At 38.0% G+C, this 26,690-nt stretch overlaps 1 pseudogene; it reads left to right on the top strand.

The window, feature by feature from the left end:
- The first annotated feature begins 2,712 nt into the window (after positions 1-2,712).
- LOC139184313 (U2 spliceosomal RNA) lies at positions 2,713-2,879 on the top strand (annotated as a pseudogene).
- Positions 2,880-26,690: the final 23,811 nt, after the last annotated feature.

Below are 26,690 nucleotides of genomic sequence, written 5' to 3'. Positions count from 1 at the left end.
TAGATGCAGTTACATCCTCTACCCTGAAGTCACCTTATGATGTCTGTAACTCCAAAACACTCATACAAACAATGCACGATAATGTACTTCATTCCAAGGGGTTGTATAGATTTACTATTCATGGAATTTTGTGTAGATTACTTCTTTAGGTTTTTTCCTACACATTTTAGAATTAAACTCAGAAGAAAAGCTTCTTGAACACTGGGGGCTGGGGACACAAGCAATTAATTAACCAATCTTTTTTTCTGCAGAGATAATCATCTTGTAAGCAAATGTTTTTCTTCTTTTTTTTCCTGTAAATATTTATTTAGCAGAAATGTTAAAGGTTTTAACTTAGATTGACTACCAGGATTTTCTTTAAAGTAAGCCATGTAAGAAAACAATTCTCAGATTATATATATATATATATATATATATATATATATATATTTTAGCACCCCTGTTCCTGTAGAATTTTGTTGTTGTTTTTAAGGAACAGAAGAGTTTAAAAAAAACAAACAAACAAACACCTTATGCATATCCATAGACTAAGGGAATAGTACTTGTAAGTCCCCATAACTCAAAGAGTGACCGTGCAAAGCCACAATTCTAGTATTAGTCTCTAGAAATAATGTAAAGAAAACATTAACAAGAAAAATCTTTCTTTATTGTCCATTACTCATTGTTAAAGAGTTCAGTAATGTGAAAGAGAGTTGTCCTTTCTTTCAATATACACTTACTCAGTTAGCAATACTTTTTAAACATGTCTGTTAAGTGTATGATCCTGCTGCTGCTGCTGCTGCTGCTAAGTCGCTTCAGTCTTGTCCGACTCTGTGCGACCCCATAGACAGCAGCCTACCAGGCTCCACCGTCCCTGGGATTCTCCAGGCAAGAACACTGGAGTGGCTTGCCATTTCCTTCTGCAATGCATGAAAGTGAAAAGTGAAAGTGAAGTCACTCAGTCGTGTATGATAGGGACATAGTAATTCTAATTTCCTTGTGATTTAAAGGTTTATAAGTGTTCAAGGTAGGTCACTGACTGCGTGTTAGAGAAATCAGAGTAATTAAAGTTCAAACAAGTGTGGATGTGAAAAATAACACCACCTGTCATCCTCACTGAATCCTCGGTCCTTTCATTATTTTGAAATAGAGCAATAAATCCAAGCATGACCTTAAATAATATCCAATGCAGCTCACTCACTCTAAAGATGAAAAGCAGAGCCCCACAGAGATTAAATACACCCTCCAAGAAAAAGGCTGCTGCTGCTGCTAAATCACTTCAGTTGTGTCCGACTCTGTGTGACCCCATAGATGGCAGCCCACCAGGTTCCCCCTTCCCTGGCATTCTCAAGGCAAGAACACTGGAGTGGGTTGCCATTTCCTTCTCCAATGCATAAAAGTGAAAAGTGAAAGTGAAAATGAAGTTGTGTCCGACTCTTAACGACTCCATGGACTGTACCCCTCCAGACTCCTCCATCCATGGGATTTTCTAGACAAGAGTACTGGAGTGGGGTGCCATTGCCTTCTCTGAAGAAAAAGGCTAGGAAGTGGCGAATCTGGTCTTTCCCAATAAACTTCCTCTGACTTTCTTTTAGTCACTATTCCTGTAAGGACACATACATATTAAAAATGAGAAGCTTAATTCTCCCTGTTGAAAATAAGAGATTTTCTTCCTCTCATTTTTTTTAAAGATATTTTATTTTTTTTAATTTTATTTTATTTTTAAACTTTACAATATTGTATTAGTTTTGCCAAATATCGTCTCCCAAATCTCCCCACCCTCTCCCTCTCCCACAGATCTATACATCAGTGTCTCTTTTGCTGTCTCGTACACAGGGTTATTGTTACCATCTTTCTAAATTCCATATATATGTGTTAGTATACTGTATTGGTGTTTTTCTTTCTGGCTTACTTCACTCTGTATAATAGGTAAGTACTTTCTCCTCTCTTTGAAATGTAAATAATTTTGAAAACTAGATTGGCATTTACTCAGATTTCCTACCTAGGAATGTCTTTCTCAGAAACCTGGAAGCTATCCCTATAAAATGTAACATCAAGGAAGATAACACCCCTATCTCCCAGTTTCTGTGAGAGGATAGGAACTCAATTTTGGTGGGCAGAAACTTGCTCCAAGTTGCTAAACTACTCCGTCATAGACATGAGAATTTTTTTTTTCTCTAGATAACACCAATTAGCTAGCATAACCCATTACCAGGTAAAGATAAAGTTAGGATATACTACTTGTCACGAATGGTTCTGTCAGGACTTACTTGAAAACCATTTGCTGTTTACCTTAAAAATATGTCTGTCATTGATTGCAGTTGTTGTCTATATAAATGGATTAGATTTCTGTCTTTACAATTTCAGCAGATTGCCTGTGATGGGCACCACTAATTAAATAATAAAAATGTATTCTTTCTCTATTCCCTTTGTGGAGTGCTCCTTGGTTGGGAGAAATTGTCCTTTTAATTATTCTTCTGCAATACTCTATAAGTAGCCTATCTCTTCTTCTTCCCTCTTCCTTCTTACCTTTGTTTCTTTCCTTTAACCCTTCAAAAAATTAAGTAATGTGTCAGAAACTGGATAAAAGATATTTAACATATGTTTAAATTTAATTCAATATATTTGTATATTGCATTGTTGGGAAATAACTACAATGATGGGTACTTTTTTACACAAAATTGAGTAAGATGAACCTTTGTCTTCAAGAAACTGTCAGAAGAGAAAGAATGAAAAATTCTCTTACCCTTTGGCTAACATCAAATGTAGCATCTGTTCTTACCAGTTTAACATCTGATACATCCTCTATCTGACGACAATATATTAAAAGGATTCTTGGAACTAGGAGTTTGACTCGGAGGCTCAGATGGTAAAGAATCCACCTGCAATGCGGAAGACCTGAGTTCAATCCCTTGGTTGGGAAGATCCCCTGGAGAATGGAATGGCAACCCACTCAAATATTCTGGCCTGGAGAATTTCATGGACACAGGAGCCTGACAGGCTACAGTCCATGGGGTTGCAAAGTGTTGTGCACCATAGCAACGTTCACACTTACACTCACAGGGGTAATGGAATGATAGCAGTGTATGTGTAAGATTTTCTGTAGTGCAGTGGTCAAGTGCAGAGATTGTCACCCCAGGCTCTCTGAATTCAACCCAGTTTTACCACTTATAATACTTTTGCCAAACTCTTCTGTGCCCCAGTTTTCTATGAATGGAATAATGTTATCTAATGCATAGGGCTGTTGTGAAGATTAAGTGACTATTTGAATTGTGACTTTTACAGCTCTGAGCCAATTATAAGAGTCTGTAAGAAGAACACAAATAACCCATTCTGGGCAGTGGTTTCCATGAATTCTGAAGATACACAGTGTAGAGATGTGAAACAGTACTATACGTATGTGGAGAAGCATTTTTGACTCAGGGTTCTGGGGAGTTAAATTACAGGACCCGGGTCATCATGAGGATCATCTTTGCAATATTTAAGAGGTTTCTCCTTAGTGAGGAGTTCCAGAAGGAATTTACCAGGATGTATAACAACCAGATTTGCAGTTAGATATGGCATAATCATGGAAAAAGCAAGAGAGTTCCAGAAAAGCATCTATTCTGCTTTATTGACTATGCCAAAGCCTTTGACTGTGTGGATCACAATGAACTGTGGAAAATTCTGAAAAAGATGGGCATACCAGACCACCTGATCTGCCTCTTGAGAAATTTGTATGCAGGTCAGGAAGCAACAGTTAGAACTGGACATGAAACAACAGACTGGTTCCAAATAGGAAAAGGAGTTCATCAAGGCTATATATTAACACCCCGCTTATTTAACTTATACGCAGAGTACATCATGAGAAACGCTGGACTGGAAGAAGCACAAGCTGGAATCAAGATTGCCGGGAGAAATATCAATAACCTCAGATATGCAGATGACACCACCCTTATGGCAGAAAGTGAAGAGGAACTCAAAAGCCTCTTGATGAAAGTGAAAGTGGAGAGTGAAAAAGTTGGCTTAAAGCTCAACAGTCAGAAAACCAAGATCATGGCATCCGGTCCCACCACTTCATGGGAAATAGATGGAGAAACAGTGGAAACAGTGTCAGACTTTATTTTTGGGGGGCTCCAAAATCACTGCAGAAGGTGACTGCAGCCATGAAATTAAAAGACGCTTACTCCTTGAAAGGAAAGTTATGACCAGCCTAGACAGCATATTCAAAAGCAGAGACATTACTTTGCCAACAAAGGTTCGTCTAGTCAAGGCTATGGTTTTTCCTGTGGTCATGTATGGATGTGAGAGTTGGACTGTGAAGAAGGCTGAGTGCCGAAGAATTGATGCTTTTGAACTGTGGTGTTGGAGAAAACTCTTGAGAGTCCCTTGGACTGCAAGGAGATCCAACCAATCCATTCTGAAGGAGATCAGCCCTGGGATTTCTTTGGAAGGAATGATGCTAAAGCTGAAACTCCAGTACTTTGGCCACCTCATGTGAAGAGTTGACTTATTGGAAAAGACTCTGATGCTGGGAGGGATTGGGGGCAAGAGGAGAAGGGGACGACAGAGGATGAGATGGCTGGATGGCATCACTGACTCGATGGACGTGAGTCTGAGTGAACTCCGGGAGTTGGTGATGGACAGGGAGGCCTGGCGTGCTGTGATTCATGGGGTCGCAAGGAGTCGGACATGACTGAGCAACTGATCTGATCTGATGGCATGACACCAGCTTATAAAAAGATAAATTTTGACTCATTGGTAATAGGGGAGATAAGAATACTGTAGGATTCAAAAGTTTGATTGTCTGATGATTTTATGGTCTGAAACTCCTAAGTATGCTTTTAAATTATACAAAATAATAAAGCTTATAAATTCATTTCTGAAAGTTGAGTGGGCAGATGATCTATTTTCCCTTGTTTAAGGCTGCTGTATCTCAGCATTAAGAAAAATTGTTTTTCTTATTTTGCCTATTTAATTTTTGACACTGTAGGCTGTGGATATTAATCATCAACAAGATCTGGTGAGTTTTTCTTAACTGTTAAAACAGGAATCTATTTATTTATACAAGGAAAGAAAACTTAACTATCTCACTTCAATTTTAATGTATAATATTTGATATGGTAAGTATTCTGACAGCTAATATCTTCATGCATTAGTATCCATCATGCCTGGAATTAAAAAAAAAAACAGTTGTACCCATACATATAAGCTTGGTAGTTATTAATGAACAACTGCTTGCTCACATTTCTCTCCAAGTGATCAGACAACATTTAGAAAAACATAAATAACATACAGAGGGACTTGCACAAAAGTCTAGACATTGGATTTGTTTGTGAAATTCACACTATCATACTGACATGCCATATACGTGTTTCTTGGTTTCACAGCAAAGCAATCTCTTGTCTATAGCTAGATCAGAATAAAGAACTCTAGTTCTGACATTTGTCACTTTATATAGAGTCTTTACACCTAACTGACCTCTTCATATACACATGTGCAGCACAGGGATGCTTTTCTCTTAAATGTAGCATTCACATAAAATATACAGATGCAATGCTACTCAGAGGTAATCAAGAAACCTGTCACAACAAATCCACATACTCAAATACCATGTCTGTTCCTTACTGCCCTTAGAGCACTTCAATTTATAATTGAAATATACATTTTATGTATTTCAAAGAATTTTAGGCTGGAAAAATGGCTAACTCTAATACAATTAAAATCATAAAAATATGAAATTTATAATGAATCCCCTCAATGTTTTACAATGAAGTTTTATATTTTGTTATGTAAATCTACATGCTATAATCTTTTCATCTTGTCAGCTTTTGCCAATTCAGAAATGCCTTCATATCTTTTCTTGATGTATTTTCCTTAAAGGGAAAGTAGAAAAATGTGCATGATAACAATTTAAGTAATGAGGAGTGCAATGAAAATATAATAGCTTACAAAACCAAAACTAGTGAGATAAAGAGAGAAAATGAAAATAAACAAGGAAAGAGAACATAGGAGTGGAAGAATATGATACAAATACTGAGATATCAGAGGAGTAAATAGGTTTGTTTGAAAATGCCCATGTTATCAGTAAACAAAAAATGAAACAATCACATTGAAAATAATGTAAGCTACATTCAGAATATTTAATGTGAAGCTATGAATTCTGATGTGAAGCTAAGACAACTTCAGAAAAGTAAGTAGTTTCCCAAGAAAGCCAATGATAATATCACCTTTTAAATTTTCATGCTGAACAGCTGGTATACATTGTTACATAAACAGAAATAATATAAAACTGGTTGAATAAATCCAGAAAAGAAGAAATTATGATATATTTAAGATAGTGCTATGGTTTAATGTTAGAATTTCATATTTTTGAAGCATTTTTCAATTTTTATAAGCTCAGCTGTGTAAATAAATCTATCCATGTTAAAGTTATATTTTCTCTTCTCAGTTCTTAAAAATGTAACATATTTGAATGACTACTACTAACTGTGTCTTAAAAGAATTAATTTGCACATTAATTTTCCTTTCATTTGAGTGATAACAAAGTTTTCCATATTAAATGGTAGAGCTCATGACAAACGTGCAACTTTAATCAATTTATCTAACATTGAACTACTGATTTGTTGTCACACCTACCCATTTCATAGCCTTTCCCACCTTTGATAATGACAATTGCATTTTCTTAGTTGCCTAGGCCAAAACTCTTGTATCATTCTTCAGTTGAGTTCAGTCGCTTAGTTGTGTCTGACTCTTTGCAACCCCATGGACTGCAGTAAATCAGGCCTCCCTGTCCATCACCAAATCTCATAGTTTACTCAAACTCATGTCCATTGAGTTGGTGATCCCATCCAACCATCTCATCCTCTGTTGTCCCCTTCTCCTTCTGCCTTCAATCTTTCCCAGAATCAGGGTCTTTTCCAATGAGTTAAATTTTCACATCAGGTGGCCAAAGTATTGGAGTTTCAGCTTCAAAATCAGTCCTTCCAATGAATACTCAGGACTGATCTCTTTTAGGATGGACTGGTTGGATCTCCTTGCAGTCCAAGGAACTCTCAAGAGTCTTCTCCAACACCACAGTTCAAAAGCATCAATTCTTCAACACTCAGCTTTCTTTATAGTCCATCTCTGACATCCATACATGACTACTGGAAAAAAAACTGCCTTGGCTAGATGGACCTTCGTGGCAAAGTAATGTCTCTCCTTTTTAAAATGCTGTCTAGCTTGGTCATAACTTTCCTTCCAAGCAGTAAGCATCATTTAATTTCATGGAATGTTTCTACTTCTTTCAAACCCAAAATCTTATCCATAAATTTTGACATGTTTATCTTTTAATACCAGTCAGTTCAGTTCAGTTCAGTTGCTCAGTCATGTCCGACTCTTTGCGACCCCATGAATTGCAAAACGCCAGGCCTCCCTGTCCATCACCATCTCCTGGAGTTCACTCAAACTCACATCCATCCAGTCGATGATGTCATCCAGCCATGTCATCCTCTGTCATCCCCTTCTCCTCCTGCCCCCAATCCCTCCCAGCATCAGGGTCTTTTCCAATGAGTCAACTCTTCACATGAAGTAGCCAAAGTACTGGAGTTTCAGCTTTAGCATCATTCCTTCCAAAGAACACCCAGGCCTGATCTCCTTTAGAATGGACTGGTTGGATCTCCTTGCAGTCCAAGGGACTCTCAAGAGTCTTCTCCAACACCACAATGCCAAAGCATCAATTCTTCGGCGCTCAGCTTTCTTTACAGTCCAACTCTCACATCCATACATGACCACAGGAAAAACCATAGCCTTGACTAGTCAGACCTTTGTTGGCAAAGTAGTGTCTCTGCTTTTGAATGTGCTATCTAGGTTGGTCATAACTTTCCTTCCAAGGAGTAAGTGTCTTTTAATTTCATGGCTGCAATCACCATCTGCAGTGATTTTAGAGCCCCTCAAAATAAAGCCTGACACTGTTTCCACTGTTTCCCCATCTATTTCCCATGAAGTGATGGGACCAGATGCCATGATCTTTGTTTTCTGAATGTTGAGCTTTAAGCCAACTTTTTCACTCTCTTCTTTCACTTTCATCAAGAGGCTCTTTAGTTCTTCACATTCTGCCATAAGGGTGGTGTCATCTGCATATCTGAGGTTATTGCTATTTCTCCCGGCAATCTTGATTCCAGCTTGTGCTTCTTCCAGTCCAGCGTTTCTCATGATGTACTCTGCATATAAGTTAAATAAATAGGGTGACAATATACAGCCTTGACGTACTCCTTTTCCTATTTGGAACCAGTCTGTTGTTCCATGTCCAGTTCTAACTGTTGCTTCCTGACCTGCATACAGGTTTCTCAAGAGGCAGGTCAGGTGGTCTGGTATTCCCATCTCTTTCAGAATTTTCCACAGTTTATTGTGATCCACACAGTCAAAAGCTTTGGCATAGTCAATAAAGCAGAAATAGATCTTTTTCTGGAACTCTCTTGCTTTTTCCATGATCCAGCGGATGTTGACAATTTGATCTAGTCAAGCTACCACCATTTTTATATGTTATTTCAAGAGTCTCCCATGAAGGGAAGAATTCAATATACATTTACTGAATTAATTACTGGGTTAGTGAGGATTAACATCATTGGTCTAAAAACCTTCTGGCCAATTAGCAGTCTTCAGTATAGAAATATCTCAGCCTTATTTTTTTATCAAATATTGAAATATCATGTGTTCACTTAAGTGTAAGTCATAACTGTTGTTTAGTTGCTGAACTGTGTGTGACTCTTTTGAGATCCCATGACTGCAACCCACCAGGCTCTTCTGCCTGTGGTTTTCCAGCCCAGAATACTGGATTGGTTTGCCATTTCCTTCTCCAGGGGATCTTCCCAACCCAGGGATCAAACCGATATCTCCTGAATTACAGGAAAATTCTTTACCGCTGAGCCACCTGAAAAGACCCAGGTAATTTCTAGAACAATAGAAAAGCACCATTTTCCCCATAAGAAACTACTTTGATTTACAAATGCTGCTAAAGATAATGTTGTATTGCTCTGTCACAGTTGAGGTTAGTTAAAGCTGACAGCAAATTAAATAACTATTTATCACTGGTTGAATTCAAGCTGCAGGATAATTAAAAGCCTGCAAATTTACTTTCAGTCAAATATGAGTAAAGAAGCGAGGAAGAGAAACTGCAAGAGATATTCTAATTTTCCCTGGGCTTTTTGATGATCATTCATACACCAACTTTCAATACAGTGTATTTTGTTTAGAGTACACAAGGAGGTATGGACTCAATTGCATTTATATAATGTTACCTTAATTATTTGTCAGAGATAGGAAAAACATTCAACCTAAATAGTTTTAAAATTTAATGCATTCTATATTCAAAAATTGGAGAAGGAAATGGCAACCCACTCCAGTACTCTTGCCTGGAAAACCCCATGGATGGAGGAGCCTTATAGGCTACAGTCCATGGGGTCGCAAAGAGTCAGATATGACTGAGCGACTTCACTTTCACTTTTCACTATCATGCATTGGAGAAGGAAATGGCAACCCACTCCAGTGTTATTGCCTGGAGAATCCCAGGGATGGGGGAGCCTGGTGGGTTGCTGTCTATGGGGGTCACACAGGGTTGGAAACAACTGAAACAACTTAGCAGCAACAACATATTCAAAATTATCTGTAAGGGATTTGTATTAAACAACTGGCTTCATTAAGTAATCATTGATTATCCGATTAAACTTTAGCTATAGAAATGTGATTTTAGTATTCAGAGCAAAGCAAAATAGTGTTAGTTTTTTTTTATCAGCAACTTTACCAAAGTGGAATGTGAAGTTTGGTGGGTAGGTTTATAGTCTTCCTAATATCTTATGCAATAAAAATAAAAAATCAAGAAAAAGAACCAGAGAATGTGAGAGTATAAAGTGGTATTCAGATATTGTGAAATTTGGGCCTCTTATTTTACAGGGCTAGAAAGGTTAGCTGTTTAAATAATGTCATGTTTTGGTGACACTCTACTTCAGCTTTACCCTATAGGAATGAATAGTGTATGTCCTACTAAGAATGAATGAGGGAATTATTTCCCCAGTTACTGGGATAAGTGCCAGTGAATGACCCTTAGCTTCCTGTCCTCTTCAGAGATTACCTTTGCTAAAAATGTTGGTCTTGCCCAAGGTCATGCTTTCTTCCATAGACAGCCTACATCTAAAAATTGATAAATTGGAGTTTAAAAGCCAGACCTCCTTACCACATTGTGAAATAACTCTGAAGCCTATTTCACCCCCCATTGAATGTGTGAAAACCTTCTTTGAAATTGTATCACAATTCAACTTCTCTTTGACCAATCCTTCTTTCTTTCCTGCTTGTCCTCAGTGCTGAACCCAAGAGCACTCTCCCCAAAATTTCACTATTAGCATCTACTCTCAATGAAATCCAAAATCCAATATGCTAGAATGCTCATTATATGGCACTCTATTCACAGTACTTGTGTTTGTGTGTGTGAAGTTTAAGGAGTAGACTTGATGCTGCCGATTAAAAACAGCTATTTTTGAAATTTGTGTTGTACTGTTCATAGCCACTCAGTCGTGTCCAACTCTTTGCAGTCCCATGGACTGCAACCCAACAGGTCTCCTCTGTCCATGAGGATTCTCCAGGCAAGAATACTAGAGTGTGTTGCCATGTCCTCCTCCAAACGCTCTTCCTAACCCAGGGATCAAACCCAAGTCTCCCACATTGCAGGCAGATTCTTTACCATCTGAGCCACCAGGGAATCCCACCAGAGAAGCGGAAATTTGGATGAAACTAAATGCACTAGTCAATCTGATCACATGGACAACTGCCTTGTCTAACTCAATAAAATTAAGCCATGCTGTGTAGGGCTACCCAAGAAGACTGGTCATGGTGGAGAGTTCTGACAAAATGTGGTCGACTGGAGATAGGAATGGCAAACCACTTCAGTATTCTTGCCTGGAGAACCCCATGAACAGTATGAAAGAGCAAAAAGATAGGACATTGGAAGATGAACTCTTCAGGTCGGTAGGGGCCCAATATGCTACTGGAGATCAGTGGAGAAATAATTCCAAAAAGAATGAAGGGACAGAGTCAAAGCAAAAACAACACACAGTTGTGGATGTGACTGGTGATAGAAGCAAGGTCCGATGCTGAAGAGAGCTATATTGAACCTGCAATGTTAGGTCCATGAATCAAGGCAAATTGGAAGTGGTTAAACAAGAGATGGCAAGAGTGAACATTGACATTCTAGAAATCAGAAAACTAAAATGGACTGGAGTGGGTGAATTTGACTCAGATGACCATTTTGTCTACTACTGTGGGAAGGAATCCCTTAGAAGAAATGGAGTAGCCATCATGGTCAACAAAAGAGTCCAAAATGCAGTACTTGGATACTATTTCAAAAGAGACAGAATGATCTCTGTTTGTTTCCAAGGCAAACCATTCAATATCATGGCAATTCAAGTCTACGCCCCAAGCAGTAACACTGAAGAAGCTGAAGTTGAATGGTTCTATGAAGACCTAAAAAGGCATTTAATAACTAACACCCAAAATAGATGTTCTTTTCATTATAGGGGACTGGAATGCAAAAGTAGAAAGTCAAGAAACACCTGGAGTAACAGGCAAATTTGGCCTTGGAGTACAAAATGAAGCAGGGTAAGGCGAATATAGTTTTGCCAAGAACACACTGGTCATAGCAAACACCCTCTTCCAACAACACAAGAGAAGACTTTACACATGGACATTACCATATGGCCAAACCGAAATGAGATTGATTATATTCTTTGCAGCCAAAGATGGAGAAGCTGTATGCAGTCAGCAAAAACAAGACCTGGAGCTGACTGTGGCTCAGACCATGAACTCCTTTTTGCCAGATTCAGACTGAACTTGAAGAAAGTGGGGAAGACCACTAGACCATTCAGGTATGACCTAAATCAAATCCCTTATGATTATACAGTGGAAGTTAGAAATAGATTTAAGGGACTAGATCTGATAGACAGAGTGCCTGATGAACTATGGACGTAGGTTCATGACATTGTACAGGAGACAGGGATCAAGACCATCCCCATGGAAAAGAATGCAAAAAAGCAAAATGGCTGTCTGAGGAGGCCTTACAAATAGCTGTGAAAAGACGAGAAGCAAAAAGGAAAGGAGAAAAGATATACCCATTTGAATGCAGAATTCCAAAGAATACCAAGGAGAGACATGAAAGCCTTCTACAGTGATCAGTGAAAAGAAATAGAGGAAATGAATAGAATGCAAAAGACTAGAGATCTCTTCAAGAAAATTAGAGATATCAAGGGAACATTTCATGCAAAGATGGACTCAATAAAAGACAGAAATGCTAGGGACCTAAAAGAAGCAGAAGATATTAAGAAGAGGTGGCAAGAATGCACAGAACTGTCCAAAAAGACCTTCATGACGCAGATAATCATAATGATGTGATCACTCACCTAGAGCCAGACATCCTGGAATGTGAAGTCAAGTGGGCCTTAGAAAGTATCACTACGAACAAAGCTAGTGGAGGTGATGGAATTCCAGTTGACCTATTTCAAATCCTAAAAAATGATGCTGTTAAAGTGCTGCACTCAATATGCCAGCAAATTTGGAAAACTCAGCAGTGGCCACAGGACTGCAAAAGGTCAGTTTTTATTCCAATCCCAAAAAAAGGCAATGCAAAAGAATGCTCATATACCACACAATTGAATTCATCACACACGCCAGTAAAGTAATGTTCAAAATTCTCCAAGCCAGGCTTCAGCAATATGTGAACCGTGACCTGCCAGATGTTCAAGTTGGTTTTAGAAATGGCAGAGAAACCAGAGATCAAATTGCCAACATCTGCTGGATCATTGAAAAGCAAGAGAGTTCCAGAAAAACATCTATTTCTGCTTTGTTGACTATGCCAGAATCTTTGCCTGTGTGAATCACAATAAACTGTGGAAAATTCTGAAAGTGATGGGAATACCAGACACCTCACCTGCCTCTTGAGAAACCTATATGCAGGTCAGGAAGCAACAGTTAGAACTGGACATGGAACAACAGACTAGTTGTTAGGAAAAGGAGTACATCAAGGTTGTATATTGTCACCCTTCTTGTTTAACTTATATGCAGAGTACATCTTGAGAAATGCTGGACTGGAAGAAGCACAAGCTGGAATCAAGATTACTGGGAGAATTATCAATAACCTCAGATATACAGATGACACCACCCTTATGGCAGAAAGTGAAGAAGAACTAAAGAGCCTCTTGATAAAAGTGAAAGAGGAGAGTGAAAAAGTTAGCTTAAAGCTCAACATTCAGAAAACTAAGATCATGGGATCCGGTCCCATCACTTCAGGGAAAAAGATGGGGAAACTGTGGAAACAGTGTCAGACTTTATTTTGGGGGGCTCCAAAATGACTGCAGATGAATATCGCAGCCATGAAATTAAAAGACGCTTACTCCTTGGAAGGAAAGTTATGACCAACCTAGACAACATATTAAAAAGCAGAGACATTACTTTGTTGACAAAGGTCTGTCTAGTCAAGGCTGTGGTTTTTCCAGTAGTCATGTATGGATGTGAGAGTTGGTCTCTAAAGAAAGCTGATCACCAAAGAATTGATGCTTTTGAACTGTGGTGTTGGAGAAGACTCTTGAGAGTCCCTTGGACTGTAAGGAGATCCAACCAGTCCTTCCTAAAGGAGATCAGTCCTGAGTGTTCATTGGAAGGACTAATGTTGATGCTGAAACTCCAATACTTTGGCCACCTGATGCGAAGAGCTGACTCATTTGGAAAAACCCTGATGCTGGGAAAGATTGAGGGCAGGAGGAGAAGGGCACGACAGCGGATGTGATGGTTGGATAGCATCACTGACTCAATGGACATGAGTTTGGGTAAACTCAGGGAGTTGGTGATGGACCTGAGGCCTGGCATGCTGTAGTTCATGGGTTCGCAAAGAGTTGGACACGACTGAGCTACTGAACTGAACTGAAATGTATTAGACTATAAATCAACATAAAAACATTCAGGGCCATGTAAGTGACTGGCAAATAATATTGCTTAATAAATAGTTCATAAACCAAAATTTTCATAAAGAAACACCTGATCAAGATAAATAAATACTTATTTGAAGGAAAAATTTTTTTTTTTTTAGGACTGTAGCTCATGAGACACAGGTTCAAGAAGCACTTGAATTGTGTTCCACTGGACTACAAAATGTAGGAAACTTATAAAGGCAAAAAGTACAAGGCACAGTTACTGACATAAGTTGTTTGTCAGGAATTATGATTGAAGCTGGCATAAGTAAAGGGTGCTTGTTAAACAAAGATTACCTGGGATTCAAAACGGTTTTATAGTTTCAAGTGGGAACCTTGAAACTGTAAGTTTGCAGATGTTCTAAAAATGTTTGGTAGTATCCTTGGGTTTGGTACAGTTCAGAAAGTTCAGGTTCTCTGTGATGCATGGTTGTATTTCATAGTAAATCCATGCACTCCATCTTATGTGTCTCAACCATGATTACTCTGGTATGATTTCTATCAATCATCAAGTTGAATCAGTAAGTACCTGAAAAGACAGTCCTTACCCAATATACTACTAATTCTTTGACAGTTGTTATGGTCTCATGATCGATCCCTCTGCCTTGAAACCACTGCTACAGCCTTTTTAGAGCCTATTATGAGTGATTCATTTAAAAAATAATGACAGTGATCATTTTCCTGATATCTCCAATCTTCTGAAACCCTAAATTCCACATCAGTGGGCCATCTTTTACATTTTAAGGGCTCTATTTACTGATGTCTCAAGAGGTTATAACGAGTCAAGTTGCAAGTCAACCTGCACATCAAGCATTGCTCAGTTCAGTTCAGTTCATTTCAGTCTCTCAGTCATGTCCGACTCCTTGCGACCCCATGGACTGCAGGACTCCAGGCCTCCCTGTCCATCACCAACTCCCTGAGTTCACTCAAACTCATGTCCATTGAGTCAATGATGCCATCCAACCATCTCATCCTCTGTCATCCCCTTCTCCTCCTGCCCTCAATCTTTCCCAGCATCAGGGTCTTTTCAAATGAGTCAGTTCTTTGCATCAGGTGGCCAAGGTATTGGAGTTTCAGCTTCAGCATCAGTCCTTCCAATGAACACCCAGGACTGATCTCCTTTAGGATGGACTGGTTGGATCTCCTTGCAGTCCAAGGGACTCTCAAGAGTCTTCTCCAACTCCACAGTTCAAAAGCATCACTTCTGTGGCACTCAGTTTTCTTTATAGTCCATCTCTCACATCCATACATGACTACTGGAAAAACCATAGCTACGACTAGACGAACCTTTGTTGGGAAAGTAATGTCTCTACTTTTTAATAAGCTGTCTAGGTCGATCATAACTTTCCTTCCAAGGATTGCTATCTGCCAGTGATTGCCTTCCCATTTTAAAGCTTTATATAGAATGGGGTGAATAATAAAAATATATACAGATTTAGAATTTTTATCAGTATACTGTGTTTCAACAACAAATGTTAAATATAAAATTAATATATTAAGAATCCAAAGGACTTTTTTTATTAAAATGAAGACATCACAATGGATAATGCTGAAACAATTCAACCCAAAAAACACTCATGTTCATCTATGTAACTACCACTGGAGTATATTAGTTTTATATTGCTTCTATAACCTGTTACCACAAATTTACTGGCTTGAAAGAACCCAAGTTTATTATTTTATAGTTCTGTAAGTATGATATGGGTATCATTGGGCTGAGTACAATATCAGCTGGGCTTCATTATTTTCCAGAGACATTGGGTGAAAATTTGTTTCCTTATCTTTCCCAGCTTCTAGAGACCACCTGCATTCTTTGGCTTATGACTCTGTTCTTGTATTTTTAAAGCTCATTTTTTTGCTGGTTCCCCTGACCCTCTCATATTTTGATGACACCAGTGATTAACTTCAGTTCAGTTCAGTTCAGTTGCTCAGTCGTGTCCGAATCCAGCTAAATAATCCAGGATAATCTCTCCAATGAAAATATTTATAATTAGAACTATGACTGTGCCTGCAACCTTAATGCCCTTCTGCCATGTAATGTAACATTCACAAGTTCCAAGGATTAGGACATCTTTGGGGAGCTGCTTTTCTGCCCACTCTATGTAGATACAACTATGATGAGCTACTGTACAATATGGAACTGTGAGCCTAGGCCTACCGTACTTACTTCTGATATGGTATCCTGAGCATTAAAAAAAAAAGTGCTGTTACCATCTGCACAGATCCCCTTTACGGTTCTCACACTGGTCTCCCTCTGCTCAGTCCAAAATGGTACAAGATTTACAATACCTATAAGTTCAGCCTATTAATATTTGACCTGAAGATGTGACCTAAAAGCATACTTTCTGAAATAGTTTTCTCCTTCCCTTGTATTCCAGAGGGATTTATTAATACTTACCCTTTTCTTATTTTTATCCTGTTCTACCTTAAAATGCACTTATTTATAAGTTTATGTTTATACTCCTACTATAAAGGAAATCGGAGAAGGCAACGGTGCCCCACTCTAGTACTCTTGACTGGAAAATCCTATGGACAGAGGAGCCTGGTGGGCTGCAGTCCATGGGGTCGCTAAGAGTCAAAAATGAGTGACTTCACTTTCACTTTTCACTTTCATGCATTGGAGAAATGGTAACCCACTCCAGTGTACTTGCCTGGAGAATCCCAGGGAGTGGGGAGCCTGGTGGGCTGCTGTCTATGGGGTCACATAGAGTCAGACACGACTGAAGTGACTTAGCAGCAGCAGCAGCAGCATAAAGGAAATGAATTGGCTGAAGTTATTTTTTATTTAGTCTTTCACTTTAGTATCTTATAAATGGTAGATGTTCAATAAATATTTCTTAAATGAAAATAAATTAAATGTTAAAACAAAGCATTTTGAATTTAATGTTGTTACCTCACAAACGTGCCTATGAAGTCAGAGCCACAGTCCTACCTTTGAAAGTATACTTGTCAGCGATTGTATGTCTTAAATATTGCAGACTGTCTTTAATTGCTGAGACTGTGTCCTCCCTGACCTATTCAAAACTTTGAAAGTTGACAGTGGAGCTAGACTCCTATAGATGATCAGTGGTTTGATTGCTTGAGAGTTTCACATTGTTTTTACCTTCCTTGGGCTGATATTTATAGATGGTTCCCCTATCCAGTCCTTCTCCAGCATAAAAGATGCACCCAACCATTTCCATGTGTTTTATGCAACTTTAAAGAAAAGGTTGTGAAGAGCAGTCACTATGGCATGTTTTAAAAATTAGTCAATGTTGAAAACTTCTCAAATAGCTTGATTATTTAACAAAAATATACATACCACAAGGAAATCCATAATATAATGGTTATTGTCAATATAATAATGCCTAATGTTATCAAGTTTATGGACCATGCTATACAAACTTGAAGTTTAAACAAAAGCCTTTTAGGATGTAAGCTTAAGTTGAAATGATAAACAGAAGCTGTGATTTCTGAAAAGAAAAGAAAAAAAAAGCCCGTAAATAATGAGAACATTGAAATAGAGATGGAATATATCTTTTGACCTTAACAGCAAAATCTTGTTTCTGTTTTATGTAAAAGCATGATCAGATCTTTATTGAATGCTATCTCTAATATATTGTAAATTGATATTGGGGACTTTCTTTTTTTCGAGAATTAATATTCAATTATAGGGAAATAATGAGGAATAATTGTATGATAAAAATAAAATTTTAGCACAGAGTAATAGATGAGTGGTTTTCTAAGTGGGTCAGTGGTAAAGAATCCATCTATAATTCTAGGGACACAAGTTTAATCCCTAGGTTGGGAAGATGCCCTGGAGAAGGAAATGGCAACCCACTCCAGTATTCTTGCTTGGAAAATCCCATTGACGAGATCCCATGGACTGGCGGGCTACCATCTATAAGGTCGCAAAGAGTTGGATATGACTTAACGACTGAACAACAACCATAGATAAGTAGAAGTTGTCATTTATTATTGTTAATTTGGCCTTCATACAGGAACTAGAATTTGTATATCAGTCATTACTTTCTGAAAATGTACTGGAGGTTTCTATTAAAATACAATTGTTTTATAAAAGGAAAATTAACGACAAAAATGTTAACCATTAGTGTTTTATCTCAATTTAGACTAATTTCTACCATTGAAAAATATCCCTAAAATTCAAATGATAAAGGCTTCTCCTAAAGTTACAGTGAGCTTTCAGGCACAAAATATGCATTGGATATTGTGAAGGCAGGGGATGAAATAATTAGTATGCACTGGAATAGACAAAGGACAATGAAGAGATATTCATATAAATTATCTTTAGTACACCCAAGCCATTCAAATAAACCCTAGTGAATTATGGTGTGCCCGACATATAGAGAACATTTTTAAGACAGGTCACCTATGTCTCCCCTGCCATATCTTATCCATTCAAATTGTCTGTCCTCCACTAGAGGCAGATTCTAAAACCTTCATTGTCATTTCAACAAAAATAGACATGACTATTAATGCCATATTGAAAGAGTACCTTAGAACATGGCATGGCACTAAGGATTGATTCTTCAAAAGCATGATATCCTATGGTGGCAACAAGGTATAGTCAGAAAAACTATGTTAATGCAATTGGTTAAAACTTGGTAATTATAGGATTAAGAAATGTTGAGAAACAAAAGTAGTACTAATAGGAAACTGTCTTAAATATTATAGCAATATTTAAATAATGGGACAAAGTTTTCATTGTGGGAAGAACAATGTAACATGCATAACCTATAGCACTTATTTCAGTAGATTCAGAACAGTCTATATAATTAATGAACAAGAGAAACAAAACTATATGTATACATCAAGTGATTTTTCCTCTTTTGACAATTAAATGTTAGACTAAAATAAAGGAAAGAATGTTTATATATTATGCTTTTGAAAATTAGCTTCAGATCCGCTCAAAATTTGTTTTATAAATCTGACATTTTGAAGTTTTTCTATTTCTGATACATCCTACTGGTCAAAGCAGTAGGGACATGAAATTGCCATTAGTTCCAGCTATTAAAAGAAAGATTAAGCATTAAACCATCATCTTCATTAATCACATCTCAGCCTCCAATTGGAAAATAGAGGTTATCAGAAGGCAACCATCAGTTTAATAGTTTGAAAATTCCAATTTCTTTTAATGTCTAGCACCAGAGAGTTATTGGAAACACATTTATTGGGGGCAGATACATTAATTAATATAAAGTGCCCATCAATCACTAATCTTTATACAGAAGATCAGAGTCTACATTCATATCAGAGCCAAATTCAAAATGGAACCCTGCCTGCTATGAGCCCAGAGAAGTGATGTGAAATGGATTTATGATATGCATAGAGAAATATATTCTGACATATTTTGTCCATGGCTTTTTAAAAAATCTAAAAGTGCTAAAAATTCATTTAAATATCCATCAAATTGGAAAACAAGGGACAGTCCCAGAGAACTCAGAGCTGCTATAAATGTTTACCTTGAGTTTGAGTAAAGCCCTATCAAAAGATTCCCAGAGGGGAAGTGTATGTGGTTCTGATCTCTAATTCTTAAGGACTTACATTTCAATTTTGATATTTTCATAATATCCTTTTAAAGATTTCAGTTCCTAAAGGTTACACTACCACTGTTATAAAGTCACTCAGACTTTTAGGACCCAATGGGGAAAAACACTTCTAAGTGTCCTATTTATCATCCTCAGCTATGAGGAGCAATCAAGGCAAAACAGAACTTTTCTTTTTTTTTTTTCTTTTTAGAGCAAATAACCATGCATAGAGGAATACAGAGGCTGAAAAACACAGAACCTGGAGCCAGAGAGTCACAGTTCAAAATTAAACACCTGTTTGTATAAACCTGGCCAGCTTACAGAACAGCCCTTTACCTTAATTTCCTCATTTATTTCTAAAATAGAACTAATAATAATAATGCTGCTAAGTCGCTTCAGTCATGTCCAACTCTGTGCGACCCCATAGACGGCAGCCCACCAGGCTCTGCCGTCCCTGGGATTCTCCAGACAAGAACACTGGAGTGGGTTGCCATTTCCTTCTCCAATGCATGAAAGTGAAAAGTGAAAAGTGAAAGTGAAATCGCTCAGTCATGTCTGACTCTAGCGACCCCATGGACTGCAGCCCACCAGGCTCCTCCGTCCATGGGATTTTCCAGGCAAAAGTACTGGAGTGGGGTGCCATATTCTGCTAGGAACTGATTACTCATTTGAATATAGAGCAATTTATTTCTAATAAGCATTTATTTATTGCAATCAGTCCTGTCGTATGTAGATCTCTTCATAAAAATCATTGCCTCCAGGAAATGTGACTATGGCCTTAAAAATCAGTTCATATAGATGAGTAAGGATCACTGTCTTCCTTGTATATATTTTCTCTCTGTCTTTATATACCCCAACTTGAATACACATCATTGACATTTTGACACAAAAATTAATTTTACACATCAGTGATCAGTGGTGCAAAAGGCAACCCTTTAATCATGTCTTTCTATTACATAATGTCCTAAACTTCATTCAAAATTGAATAAACGGGTTTTTTTTGTCTTTAGCCTAGAAACATACATCTGTGTGTCACTGGATACATTGCATCATATATATATATATATTTTTTTTCATTTAAGCCTCAATTGTCTCATCTGAAAAAGGACATAAAAAAAGTTTTAATCTCCTAGAGGTATTCTGAGAAACAAATGAGATAATACATGTTAAGTCTTGTGCATAACAAAATAATAGTTCTTACTTTTATCTATCAATAAATTCTATTGTTTAAAATAGAAGTCTAAAATAAGGTACCAACATTATGAATAGTGTGAATATTTCTAAAGGCCATGAGAAATAAATACCCACACATGCATATAAAAAATCCTAGAAGATATAAATTGTACATTTTCATAAATAAACATGATAGGCAGATAGGAAAAAAGAGTTATCAGAGACAAAGTCTGTTACCAAATCGGTAGAACTGAATGGATAACTCTCAAGAAAATTGTACTATTAAAAAAATATGGGAAACTTTTCATCTGCACATTTAAATAGATACAGTTTTCAAACAACTAGATTTTGTTTCAGAAAAGAAAATCTAAACAAAATAATTTAGTAATTCCATTATATTGCTGCTTTTAAAAACTAACTTTGCGAGGAGCTAAGATGGCAGAGGAGTAGGACGGGGAGAACACTTTCTCCCCCACAAATTCATCAAAAGAACATTTAAACGCCAAGTAAATTTCACAAAACAACTTCTGAATGCCGGCAGAGGACATCAGGCACCCACAAAAGCAACCTAAGTCTTCGAAAGGAGGTAGGAAAAAATATAAAAGACAAAAAAAGAGACAAAAGAGGGAGGGACGAAGTTCTGTCCCAGGAAGGGAGTCTTAAAAAGAGAGAAGTTTCCAAACACCAGGAAACCTTCTCACTGCCGAATCTGTGCCGAGCTTTGGAAGCACAGAGGGAAACATAACAGGGAGGAAAAATAAATAAACAATTAAAACCCACAGATTGCAAGCCCTACGGTAACTCCCCCAGCGGAGAAGCAGCGCAGATGCCTGCACACGCCATTAGCAAGCGGGGGCTGGGCAGGGAGGCGTGGCGCGGGCTGCATCGCTTAGAGTAAGGATCTGGCCTGAAAACCCTGAGCGCTATCTGAGCAAAATAATTTGGGCTAGAAAACCAGACTGTGGGATATCTACCACGCGAAAAGCCAGCCCTAACCCAAGACACTGCCAGGCCCACACACAGAACAAAGGACTGAACAGAGATAGCCAGCTGCAGACCACTCCCCTCCGGAGGGGGGCAATCACAGCCCAAGAGAGACATTATCAATAAAACTGTAAGCAGGCTTCTTTGCTAACTAAAACTTCTTGGGGGTCTGGACAGTCAACACCTGCCTGAGAAGGTGGGCCAGTTTTGCACCTAGATAACCGAGTGGTGGGGAGGCGATAAGTCGCAGCAATCATGCTCACCAAACACCTCATCACCTGAGCTGCTCGGACCTGGGAAGGGCACAAAACGCAGGCCCAACCGAGTCTGTGCCTCTGAGGACTACCCGAGTGCCTGAACCTGAGCGACTTGGACCTGGAAAGTACAGACAGCCCAGGGCCGGCCACGGATGGTTCCTGGCGGAGCAACCTAGAGCCTGAGCAGTGTGGGCTGGGAGGCTACACGCACCGTGAGCGGGGGCAGACCCAGTGTGGCTGAGGCACTGTGAGCACATGCCAGTGTTATTTGTTTGCAGCATCCCTCCCTCCCTCCCCACAGCGCGACTGAACAAGTGAGCCTAAAAAAAAAAAAGTGTCCTCCACCATCCCCCTTGTGTCAGGACAGAAAACAGACACCAAAGAGACCAGCAAACAGAAGAAGCTATAACAGAGGGAACCGCCTTGGAAGCTACAGGCAATAGATTAAAACCCTGTGGTTACTACCGACTACATAGGAAGGGGCCTACAGATCTTGAGAAATATAAGTCGGACCAAGGAACTAGCCAAAAATGAACTGAACCCACAATACTCACAACAAAACCAGAGAAAGTCCTAGATATATTTTTACTATTTTTACGATCATTCTTTCTTTCTTTTTAATTTTTTAAAAAAACATTTAAGTCCTCTATTATTCCTTTAATTTTCACTTTTATAACCTATTACTTTGCAAAAAAAAAAAAGACCCTTTTTTTAAAGCAAACTTCGTATATATATATTTTATAATTTTATTGACCTTTTTTTTTTTTCCTTCTTTTCTTTAACATAGTATTTTTGAAATTCCAAACTCTGCTCTAGATTTTTAATTTATGCTTTTTGGTATTTGATATCAATTTTGTACCTGTATTTTCTTTATAATTTTTGCGACTTTGGTTTTTTTTTTCTCTTTCTTTCTTTTTCTTCTTCTTTTTTTTAACATTGTATTTTTGAAATTCCAAACTCTAATCTAGATTTTTAACTTTTGCTTTTTGGTATTAGTTATCAATTTTGTACCTATATTTTCTTTATAATTTTTGCGACCTTGTTTGTTTTTGTCTGTTCGTTTTTTCTCTTTCTTTTCCTTCTTCTTTTCTTTAACATCGTATTTTTGAAATTCCAAACTCTACTCTAGATTTTTAATTTTTGCTTTTATGTATTTGTTACCAATTTTGTACCTTTAAGAACCCAATCTTCAGTACCCATCAATCTTCAGTACCCATTTTTCACTAGGGAGCAAGATTACTGGCTTGACTGCTCTCTCTCCCTTTAGACTCTCCTTTTTCTCCACCAGGTCGCCTGTGTCTCCTCCCTAACCCCTCTCTACTCTACCCAACTCTGTGAATTTCTGTGTGTTCCAGACGGTGGAGAACACTTAGGGAACTGATTACTGGCTGGATCTGTATCCCTCCTTTTCATTCCCCCCTTTTATCGCCCTGGCAACCTCTGTCTCCTTCCTCCTTCTTCTCTTCTCTGTATAACTCTGTGAACATCTCTGAGCGGTCCAGTTGTGGAGTGCACATAAGGAAGTGATTACTGGCTAGCCCACTCTCTCCTCTATTGATCCCACCTCATCTCATTTGGGTCACCTCTAAGTCCCTCCTCCCTCTTCTCTTCTCCATGTAACGCTGTGAACCTCTCTGGGTGACCCTCATGGTAGAGAAACTTTTCATCTTTAACATAGATGTTTTATCAATGGTGCTGTATAGAAGGAGAAATTTTGAAACTACTGTAAAAATAAGACCAATAACTGGAAGCAGGAGGCTTAAGTCCAAACCCTGACTCCAGGGAACTCCTGATTCCAAGGAACATTAATTGACAGGAGCTCATCAAAGGCCTCAATACCTACACTGAAATCAAGCACCACAAAAGAGCTGACAAGTTCCAGGGCAAGACATACCAAGCAAATTCTCCAGCAACAAAGGAACACAGCCCTGAGCTCCAAGCTACAGGCTGCCCAAAGTCACCCCAAAACAATAGACATCTCATAACTCATTACTGGACGCTTAATTGCACTCCAGAGAGAAGAAATACAGCTCCACCCACCAGAACACCGACACAAGCTTCCCTAACCAAGAAACATTGACAAGCCACCTGTACAAACCCGCACACAGTGAGGAAACGCCACAATAAAGAGAACTCCACAAACTGCCAGAATACAGAAAGGACAACCCAAACTCAGCAATTTAAACAAGATGAAGAGACAGGGGAATACCCAGCAGATAAAGGAACACAGATAAAGGAAATAAATGCCCACCAAACCAAACAAAAGAGGAAGAGATAGGGAATCTACCTGATAAAGAATTCCAAATAATGATAGTGAAATTGATCCAAAATCTTGAAATCAAAATGGAATCACAGATAAATAGCCTGGAGACAAGGATTGAGAAGATGCAAGAAAGGTTTAACAAGGACCTAGAAGAAATAAAAAAGAGTCAATATACAATGAACAATGCAATAAATGAAATTAAAAACACTCTGGAGGCAACAAATAGTAGAATAACAGAGGCAGAAGATAGGATTAGTGAATTAGAAGATAGAATGGTAGAAATAAATGAATCAGAGAGGATAAAAGAAAAACGAATTAAAAGAAATGAGGACAATCTCAGAGACCTCCAGGACAATATTAAACACTACAACATTCAAATCATAGGGGTCCCAGAAGAAGAAGACAAAAAGAAAGACCATAAGAAAATACTTGAGGAGATAATAGTTGAAAACTTCCCTAAAATGGGGAAGGAAATAATCACCCAAGTCCAAGAAACCCAGAGAGTCCCAAACAGGATAAACCCAAGGTGAAACACCCCAAGACACATATTAATCAAATTAACAAAGATCAAATACAAAGAACAAATATTAAAAGCAGCAAGGGAAAAACAACAAATAACACACAAGGGAATTTCCATAAGGATAACAGCTGATCTTTCAATAGAAACTCTTCAGGCCAGGAGGGAATGGCAAGACATACTTAAAATGATGAAAGAAAATAACCTACTGCCCAGATAATTGTACCCAGCAAGGATCTCATTCAAATATGAAGGAGAAATCAAAAGCTTTTCAGACAAGCAAAAGCTGAGAGAATTCTGCACCACCAAACCAGCTCTCCAACAAATACTAAAGGATATTCTCTAGACAGGAAACACAAAAACGGTGTATAAATTCGAACCCAAAACAATAAAGTAAATGGCATTGAGATCATACTTATCAGTAATTACTTTAAACGTAAATGGGTTGAATGCCCCAACCAAAAGACAAAGACTGGCTGAATGGATACAAAAACAAGACCCCTACATATGTTGTCTACAAGAGACCCACCTCAAAACAGGGAATACATACAGACTGAAAGTGAAGGGCTGGAAAAAGATTTTCCATGCAAATAGGGACCAAAAGAAAGCAGGAATAGCAATACTCATATCAGATAAAATAGACTTTAAAACAAAGGCTGTGAAAAGAGATAAAGATGGTCACTACATAATGATCAAAGGATCAATCCAAGAAGAAGATATAACAATTATAAATATATATGCACCCAACACAGGAGCACCGCAATATGTAAGACAAATGCTAACAAGTATGAAAGGAGAAATTAACAATAACACAATAATAGTGGGAGACTTTAATACCCCACTGACACCTATGGATAGATCAACTAAACAGAAAATTAACAAGGAAACACAAACTTTAAATGATACAATAGACCAGTTAGACCTAATTGATATCTATAAGACATTTCATCCCAAAACAATGAATTTCACCTTTTTCTCAAGCGCACATGGAACCTTCTCCAGGATAGATCACATCTTGGGCCATAAATCTAGCCTTGGTAAATTCACAAAAATAGAAATCATTCCAAGCATCTTTTCTGACCACAATGCAGTAAGATTAGACCTCAATTACAGGAGAAAAACTATTAAAAATTCCAACATATGGAGGCTGAACAACACGCTGCTGAATAACCAATAAATCACAGAAGAAATCAAAAAAGAAATCAAAATTTGCATAGAAACGAATGAAAATGAAAACACAACAACCCAAAACCTATGGGACACTGTAAAAGCAGTCCTAAGGGGAAAATTCATAGCAATACAGGCATACCTCAAGAAACAAGAAAAAAGTCAAATAAATAACCTAACTCTACACCTAAAGCAACTAGAAAAGGGAGAAATGAAGAACCCCAGGGTTAGTAGAAGGAAAGAAATCTTAAAAATTAGAGCAGAAATAAATGCAAAAGAAACAAAAGAGACCATAGCAAAAATCAACAAAGCCAAAAGCTGGTTCTTTGAAAGGATAAATAAAATTGACAAACCATTAGCTAGACTCATCAAGAAACAAAGGCAGAAAAATCAAATCAATAAAATTAGAAATGAAAATGGAGAGATCACAACAGACAACACAGAAATACAAAGGATCATAAGAGACTACTATCAACAATTATATGCCAATAAAATGGACAACGTGGAAGAAACGGACAAATTCTTAGAAAAGTACAACTTTCCAAAACTGGACCAGGAAGAAATAGAAAATCTTAACAGACTCATCACAAGCACGGAAATTGAAACTGTAATCAAAAATCTTCCAGCAAACAAAAGCCCAGGTCCAGACGGTTTCACAGCTGAATTCTACCAAAAATTTAGAGAAGAGCTAACACCTATCCTACTCAAACTCTTCCGGAAAATTGCAGAAGGAGGTAAACTTCCAAACTCATTCTATGAGGCCACCATCACCCTAATACCAAAACCTGACAAAGATCCCACAAAAAAAGAAAACTACAGGCCAATATCACTGATGAACATAGATGCAAAAAT

The sequence above is a fragment of the Bos indicus genome, chromosome 7 (genome assembly GCF_029378745.1).
Source record: "Bos indicus isolate NIAB-ARS_2022 breed Sahiwal x Tharparkar chromosome 7, NIAB-ARS_B.indTharparkar_mat_pri_1.0, whole genome shotgun sequence".
Taxonomy (NCBI): Eukaryota; Metazoa; Chordata; class Mammalia; order Artiodactyla; family Bovidae; genus Bos; species Bos indicus.
The sequence above is the reverse complement of the archived record's forward strand: the minus strand, read 5'-3'. Positions and strand labels throughout refer to the sequence as shown.